Genomic DNA, 9,456 nt, shown 5'->3' on the forward strand with positions numbered 1-9,456 from the left:
ATTCACTTGAAGTCTGCCAGGTACGTCACTTCCTCTGTCTCCTCTCTTCACATGCAAATGACGCTACAAAACCATCCAGCCTTGTTACTCAAAGCCAAAGTTTCTTATACACGCATCATTCCGTTCCTTGACCATATTCACTGACTGTCAATATTTTTCACCCGCCAAACTCAGTTTTATGCGTACAATCTTTAGACTCATACTTGAACTGCCTCATCCGTCTCTTCACACAACAAGCACGATCCTTTCTCTTGCTTTGCATAAAGTCTCAACTTCTGTAGTCTCATTGAGTGCCACAGTGCTCACCTTTCTGTCCTTGAACAGAGCAACGTTGTTACATTTGTCTCTTCTTAACCACATTATTGTTTCTTGGTTTCTTTCGTTTATCTTCCATCTTGAGCATAATGCGTGGCGCTGCAAACCCCATGATTCTGGCCACTTAGTGATTTTCACGTCATGGAGAGTTGCAAAAAGTATGTTTTAATTTCTGGGGTCATATCGCTATAGTGCCGTTCAAAATATATATCAGTATGAAAGTAAAATTGATTCCTGTCTTTTGCAAAGCACGATGTAGGAAAAAACATGATGTTCCCTATTACAGATTAGCAGAACACAAAAGATCTGTAGTTACTTAAGATTATTCGGGGATTTTTTTTTTTAGCTTCCAATTTTTAACCCTATCATTAACGAGAGAGACTCTTCTTTGCTATTTAGATGTTCGTGGCTAAACAGTTGGAAGTTTCTGGAATCAGCCATCATAAACAAACACCTTGAACTTGTTAGAAGGGCATTGGAAGTCAGACATCATAAAGGTATTTGGGAAAAAATGTAACGGGTGACTGTACCAGGGTGCATGCAAAAGATTAGGAAGAGGAATGTCTACTGAAGTTAGATGCGTAATGCATGACAGATTTTTGTGCCATATCTTCTTTATAAAGGCAATATAAGATGTTAAATAAAATGGAAAAATTTAAGGTTTTAAGATTTATGATCAATTATTTGCATAGTATATGTGAAGGGGGAAAGCATGAAACACCTAGATATCTGGCGATACGAAGTGGCGAAAGGTTAGTGAAGGAGAACACTTCGATTATATGATTATACATAATGCATAGATACATGTTAACATATATGTAGATATTCATTGATGATGCGTGAATGTCCGAATCCATAAATTTCAATATTAGTAAAATTATATAGAATTCAGGCATACGCATATTAACACGAGAGAGAGAGAGAGATAGAGAGAGAGAGAGAGAGAGAGAGAGAGAGAAGGAGAGAGAGAGAATGCGGGTGTGTGTGTGTGTGATTTCCTGTGGCTAAAAAGGAAAGTCACCAACGCGTCTTATCCGCATTGCATCACCTTCCTGTTCACCTTGAAACTGGTTTAATATCGGGTATCCATATATTTTAGTGCAATTAAGATATTCATAAGAAATTCAATCCTTAGCAGTGAAGTGTTTTGGTGCCGACGGAATTTAGTATGTATTTTCATTCTCTCTCTCTCTCTCTCTCTCTCTCTCTCTCTCTCTCTCTCTCTCTCTCTCTGCTGCTTATTAAAAGGGGAGCATTGAGATGCAAGACTACTACTGACCTATAGGGCCGTGTGACCGTTATATGATCGCTAGCAAGTGCAGTCTGCTTACATAATGAGACCTTGCAAGTAAACGCTAGTAAGAGGAAAGACTCATCTAACAGAGTTGCTACTTCCTACTTGTATGTTAAGAGTTCCTGGTTCGAGGAGAATGTAAACAAATACTTTTCATGTAGCTCTTTGTAAGTCTTATTTATATGTGACATAATTTACTACAAATGCACATTATAATTATTGCGAATAGTTTGTTAAATACCCATTTTAAAGAGATGTAGGTTTCACTAAATGTTTACTATTTCATGTTAAATTAATTATTAGAAGTTCAAATGAGGGTGCAGTGTATTTACTACCTTACTACAACTTTTATTGTATATTGATAATTTACCTACATTTTTATTTCTGTATTTATTTATTTATTTTATATATTTTTTTTGCTTATGTTATTTATCTCTTTTTTTTCTAATAACTGACCTTCTCTTTCTGTATTTTCCTCTATTTTCTGTCACTTCATATGAACACCGTATTCTTTGGAGGCTTGTTCCATATGAATAGGAGTCATTTTCTGAATAATAATAATAATAGCAATAACATCCACAGTACATAAAAACTAAAATAAATCCGGTTTTAGCGCCGTCTCTGTTTTGAACTTGTTTTCGAGAGGACCGGCAGAAATGAGGAAGCCAAACAGGAAGAATCCTATGCCAGCTTTTTTCACCGTGTCTGTTACGGCCGAGGTCACACGCCGTGTCGTTCCTTACAGAAACCATTTGTACTTGTGTGTCGGTAACGAGTTTATAGACCTCAATGGGTGCTTACCACAGGAGACATTTCTTTGAAATTGTCAGGTCTTTTGTCTTACAGTGAGGTAACGAAGGCTGAAGCCACAGTTTCATTTTATGTAAATATATGCATATTTACTCTGAAGAATTGTTATAAATCTTTAAGGTTGTTCTTTGAGTAAGATCCATTTCTAGACAGTCTGGGCTTTTACAAATGAAAGTCTTGGGTAGTTGAGTCGTATGTAGTTGATTACGAGTGCGAGTATGTGTAGTCATTTCCTTTGGTAATATTTTTGTTCACTTCTGTATGGGTTCTTGAATATGATGGTGTTTGTTTCTTAGGCTGTTTTGTTTGATTTGAATAAGGCTACAGGAAATTTTGATAAACAAATATCATCTTGGGTTCCGTTCCAGTTTTTTTTATCAAGATATGTTATGTACGTTGATAATTTTTTTCATTCTGCTTATTATATAAATATCTTCATATCATTAAGCTGTTGGGTACTATCAGAGATGGACAAATGTTCACTCCAGTTTATTCTTTTGCCCTTTATGCTGGTTACGACATTTATGTCCGGAAACAAAGTTTAAGAGAAGGAAAGTTGGTGGTTGTATTCGTTAAGTGGCTTTCTTTTTCCAAGATTAATAAGGTGGGAAAGTTGATGATGTAAAGATTTTCTTCAATTTTTATGAAACCGTCCTGGAAATATTTTTATGCGCTTCCTTGACTCATTTTCGACCTGCGTATAAAACTGAAGTAAGATTGATGAGTGAATAAGTCGATGTTATCTGTATGACTTACATGTCTGACACTTTACACTTATGACCCTCTTGCCCATGACACAGAAAGAAAACCCCGAGTTGCACTTTCACTCTCAGAACGACGTCAGGATAATGACGATTGGTTAATGAATACTTTGCGTCAGTTATTTATTAGGTTTATCTATTTTCAAACTACCTCACACACACAAAAAAAAGAGATAAAAACTCTTATTCCCTTGAGATCTCTTGTCGTAAGTTTATGCAAGTCACTCTAGAAATCGAGGCAGGAAGGGGGATGCCTAGAAGCGTCTTGGGCACGACTCTATGGCATCAGTATAAAGAATTAAACATTAAAATAAAGATTTCAGCATCAGAATAAAGTAACAGGGTAATTGGATGACGCCTGTACACCGAAGACATTGTACTTTTGGAAAAAACCCTTCCCGGAAAAAAGAAAAAAAATGAAAGCGACTACTAGTCGAGGATGGTGCTAAGGAGGAAGACATTGTCAACACAGGCAAAGGTCACTATGTGATCGAATATCTTCTCTTCATAATTAAAGTCGTGTAGGCATTGTGTATCGTTGTTATCGTTATCCATAACGTTTATGGCGCATAGATTCCCTATGCAGTTACTGCTTGAGTACACACCCATTCGTTCATAGACCGGGCATTATAACAATTGTACTATTTTCGTGAATTTGACATATAATTTATACTGTCGTCTTTGATTTGACATACAGTTTGTACTGTCATCTTTTTGGACCCCATGAAAGTTCCGTATCTCTGTGTTAGATGAACGCTGAGAGTATATTCGGGATGCGGGTAGGTGATAGAAAGTATAAATAAAGTCTTGGGCCAGTTCATTTATAGCACGAGAATTATTTATTTCTGATCCTAATGTTATTCAGTCTCAACCACAATTTTGTAGAATGCAGTTTTTTTTTCAAATTTACTGATTCTCTTATCTTGGATTAAAACTAATTTAATTATTGTGTCGTCGCTGCTAATGAAGAAATTGCTATTTAGGTCATAGTGAAAACGGTCTTCGAATAGCCGGTAAAGAAGTATGAAGGTTTTTGTGACATAAGTTGTCACAGCGTACTATAGATACTACTGAAAATACTGTTGGCAAGAAACTGCAACAGAAATATTCGTGGCAAAAAGATATTTACACTGAATATTATAAGGAAAAATGGGGTTACTCATGCAAAAATATTATTTTCACTGGAATGAATATGATGTGACCATTTCAACTATATACATCAAACTGGAAAAAGTAATTTCAGTTATTCAGACAGATAATGCATGGAGATAGAAAAGTATTGTAATCAGAGTATTTAAATAATGTTTGCGTGAGGTTTACTTAACATGAATAAGTATCGCGTGACATCATGAGCTCTCAAACAAGTTCTGACAGACCTTGAAATAAATTTGCCGTAAATTGCCTGTACTACGTAGTGGAAGCCGTGAGAGGAAGACACCTCATATGTCTTTGGCCTTGAAAAAGGTGCTGATGGTCAGACACAAAAGCTTAATGTGATAATGATTATCTGAAAATATAACTTTTCGTTCATGATGATTCTCAGTGAATAAAGCTTGAATTTTATGAGGGAAAGTGATCACATTTGATAAAGATTTTCTGCAGATGGAAATTGAATTCTTAGTGTGATTCTTGAATCACGTCGAATTAGCTTCAGAATTCGCTTTTCTGTGCTGCCTTGATTGCATGTCTATACTCTGTTTTTCTCCATCTGTCCACCCGCCTGTGGTGTTTGCGTATAGTAACGGGCTTATGATAGCTACGCTATGTGTAATTTTAGGTAAATAAAAGGATATCTGGGTGTACATTTGCAACTGAAAAGTGTTTTAATAATTTACTGTATGCGAATTACACAGTTAATATTCGAAATAGGATATTGTTATTATTGTTGAATGTAAGCTGGATGTAATTATCTAATGCCCAGGACGCAGTGTTACCATACGCAAACACCACAGGCGGATGGACAGATGGAAAAACCGAGTATACTGTCGTATTTTTGTATTGAATACTGTGGAACCACAAAAACCAAGGACCAATATGCTAACACTACGCTGATCAACTCGAACGTAAACCGACGATGGAAGAACTTATAGAAAATACGTCAAATCAGAATCGACACAGCCATAGCAAAAATCATTATAATTGCCACGTCGCCACCAGCATTCAACATACGAAGAAACACGAAAACTACAATCTAATCGCATCATTGCCTACGAAAGTGAGACAAGCTATCTAGGCAGCCTATTACAGCGAGGCCATATACGTTGGATGGAAGAGCAGCCGAGGGTGCAGGTAATAACAGCAACACATGTCAGCACCTCGAGAGAACCATGCTGCTAACCGAGGAGAAAATCAGGATGATAATTTAAGCAACCTTCACAATTGAGATGAATATAAATGACATGTTTAAATAAAACTAAAAATGAGTTTAAAACATTAGAGGTAAAGGTAACAATAACCCTTCCGCTATACTTGTCACTAGTTCATTTATTGAAGTGTTTGCAGGTATATGCAACATACGTGTACGTTTAGGAGAAATGAAGGACTTGATAGGGAAGTTCAGTTCTGCTGATAAGAAAACTTTTAGCTTGAGACAGCTTTCACTCGACCTCATTCGTAAACAAGATGTCCTCACATGTATTGCAGGGGAACAGATTTCCATTATCTCTCTGAACGAGTCAAGTAACTGTCGTATGTTTTCCTACTTGAATCAATGCTTGAGCTCGCTTTTGGGGAAGAATTTTGTTCTTACATTATATACCCTGTAAATAAGATACATTTTCTATGTTTGTTCAATTAATATTTAAATTAAGCAAAACACACACACACACACACACTCACGAATAGGATAGGCTGTTGAAGCGAGGCACACAGAACAGGTTTGTATGACATAAATTGACCCTGACTAAAATAGTTTATCTTGATTAATTTGCGGCCTCTCGTTGTGTCAAGATTAGAAATGAAACAAAAACGAAACGATAACGAATTTTATTAAAGCAGGAGAGGAGGGCTTTCAGATCAACCTCAAATCCAGTTCAGACTCGCTTCCTTTCCTTTCATGGCGGTGGTGCTTCTGTTTCATAAATAAAAATATTCATTATTCAGAGATCTGTCACAACGTTTTTCTTATTTTTAATTTTATTAGTTTCTCGTTACGTGATGCTTATAAGCAAACAAAACTCTCTCGTACACGTCTCAAGGTGAAGGCTGAATCGCCTTACTTCTTCCGTCAAGGAGAAAGTAACAACATTGACTTAGTTCTCTCTCTCTCTCTCTCTCTCTCTCTCTCTCTCTCTCTCTCTCTCTCTCTCTCTCTCTCTCTCTCTCTCTCTCTCTCTCTCTCGTTATATCTTCGAGTTTAAAACAGGCGATTGTCATTCAGGAAAATATTCTGAATGATAAACATGTTTTTTTTCGTCTTTACCGTAATGGACATACGTAACCATAAATCCTCCCTCATCATCATCAGACCTCTCGGTTAACAAGGCACATCAAGTATAGTTTGTCAATTCTCTATTTAATATATATTGTTTTTTCTATTTTTTTTCTCCACGATTAGATTATAACATTTAAATGTTATACATACTCCATTCATTACGGATAAGAAAATGCGTAATTAGTTTTGTGCATAAAAAGGAATTGGATTTTCCATATCTTGCGGGCCTTTTCAGATACTTGCTGCATTTTATTTACTAAAAAGTGCCTTAATTCCGTCTTGAAAACGGATTAGGCGAGAAAATATTCATAAGGTGATTGGCTGAAGGGAAATAATAGAATGGGTGGAAAATCCGTCATGAAAATGATTAGAATCGGTTTTACCGATGATTTTATTTCTTCTTTATAATTTCCTAGAGCAGTATTTGTATTTTAATTATATATATATATATATATATATATATATATATATATAATATATATATATATATATATATATATATATATATATATATATATATATGTGTGTGTGTATATATATATATATATATATATATATATATATATATATATATATATATATATATAAATATATATATATTAAAAATAAACATGCGATATTACATATATATTTGTATATTATTAATCTATAATTTATATATATATATATATCATAGTATTTCCTATATACTCTCTATATCTATATATATATTATAAATAATATATATATATATTATATAGTATGGGGGGTAGGTAGCACCAAAAATACGGTTTTTATTTAGGCCACTAATCTATTTCCAGGATAAGAATAAGTTTCTTGAAAGATCGCAAATTTTAGGAAATTATTGTAAGAATATATTTGGATATTTGAAAAACTTATAATTCAATCCCTTTACATGTAGTTTTTGTTCATTAATTAGCATATGTTTGTCTTGTCACAGTTCTGATGGGCAAGGCACTAACCTACTACTTGCCCTATGCCAACCAATTGATGTTTGGCAATGTAGGTCAAAATTATGCCATATAATTATTTTCACGAAAAGAATTAGGTTTCTGATGAAAATATCTGGAGTCAAATGTGTTGTCTGTCAGTTTTAAACTCTGGTAATACTTCAGAAAACTTTCATTAGAGTAGGCTCCTCCAAGCCCATACTTTTATCGCAACACTGTGACATTTGCCAACACTGGGATTCCTTATTCGCTCCACCCTAATGATCTAAGCGTTTGGAAGACTGTAGGTCTACAGAGATAGACTGATGTCAATCTTATCCATTCTCTCTCTCTCATGGCGACTCGAGGATAATCGCATTGTCTCAATTGAAACTTCATTACTTCCTTGACTTGAATCCTTGGGCTCAGTGGGACACGAAAAAAAAAAAAAAAAAAATTTCATTTGCCTGGATTTTGAATATAATGTCGTCATTCGGAATTGCTGTCAGACTTCGTTGCCGTGTTCAGGAACTGATATCAGATATTATTGTCAGGTTTAGGAACTGCTTTTTCAAGTTAGTGAACTGAATTATTTATCATTCAGTAACTGAGGATGTATTTCAAATAATAGGTGCGCTTAGTGCCCGCGAGGTACGCATTTGTTCGGATGAAGGGCGAGTACTATTTCTATCTGTACATCATGTTCTGTATATCGAAATTTCATGGTCAGTTATATATGTATGTTACGTACTCATGAATTTAAACTTAGGTGTGTTTGGTGTGTGAGAGAGAGAGAGAGAGAGAGTGTATGTGTGTGTGAATAATTATCTTCGTTAGGCATTGAAAATCTCATTTTCTCTAGCACCAGCTTATACCGTTTTCTATGACACCCAATACCACTAACTAATAATTTTTAAAAGTCCAAGTATTGTTTATATATATATATATATATATATATATATATATATATATATATATATTATATATATATATATATATATATATATATATATATATATATATATATATATATCCAACCCCATACAGATATGTAAAGGGTATTCTGTGGCGTTTTGCACTTTACGTGTAACTTATTTCCTTCGGTTTTAGGCTTTTCGGAGAAAGGTGTGATTTTTATAATGAATACAAATAATTTTATTAATTCTGTTCCTCTCAATCGCCTGCAACTATATGTTCGTGGCGAGAGGCCAAACGTCTTCAGCTATGTCGTGCTTACATTCTGCATGGTATAACGTATTATTATTTTAAAATTAAGAAAGTTCCTTTTACACCAAAAAAAGTTCAGTTGCTTATGGCGTCAAACTAGGGTCACTAGGGGTCAATACCCTTCGCTATTTTGACATTTCAGCAACGACTCGAGACTTGATGCTGTCAGTAAACTCTTTAATCCTTTGAAACTCTGTTTGTCTGGCAACAGCTTCCTAGATTCCACCCTGAGGTTGTCCCTGCGGTATAGACGCCTCCAGGTGGAGCACTTACCTGAACCCACTAGAATATAATTCTTCCATTCCCTCAATTATGAACCGGGACTTCGAAGAAGTGCGAAGATAGTCGTTGGACTTTCTAATAATGAAGCCACGGGCACCACGAATTTCAACTTCCGGCCTGGATTATATCTTGATCCTCTTTCCCTGCCCTTTCTGTTTGGAGAATATGCTGCCCGAATCAAGAAACTGTAACTCCGCCCACCACTACTTAATTTTGTATATAAAGCTCTGTAAACAATGTTTTTACTCGATGCGAACTTGAAAATGTAGAATAAACTACGAAAGTACTTGTTCCAAGTCCCGGTATTCACTCGTGTAAGGGCAACGCTTTTCCCTATTTTTTTATTGTATCCAATCATCAAGTCGCATTGTTCCTTTTTACCATTCTGTAGTGTTCCGCGGCCTT

This window comes from Macrobrachium nipponense, chromosome 21, assembly GCF_015104395.2.
Source record: "Macrobrachium nipponense isolate FS-2020 chromosome 21, ASM1510439v2, whole genome shotgun sequence".
NCBI lineage: Eukaryota > Metazoa > Arthropoda > Malacostraca > Decapoda > Palaemonidae > Macrobrachium > Macrobrachium nipponense.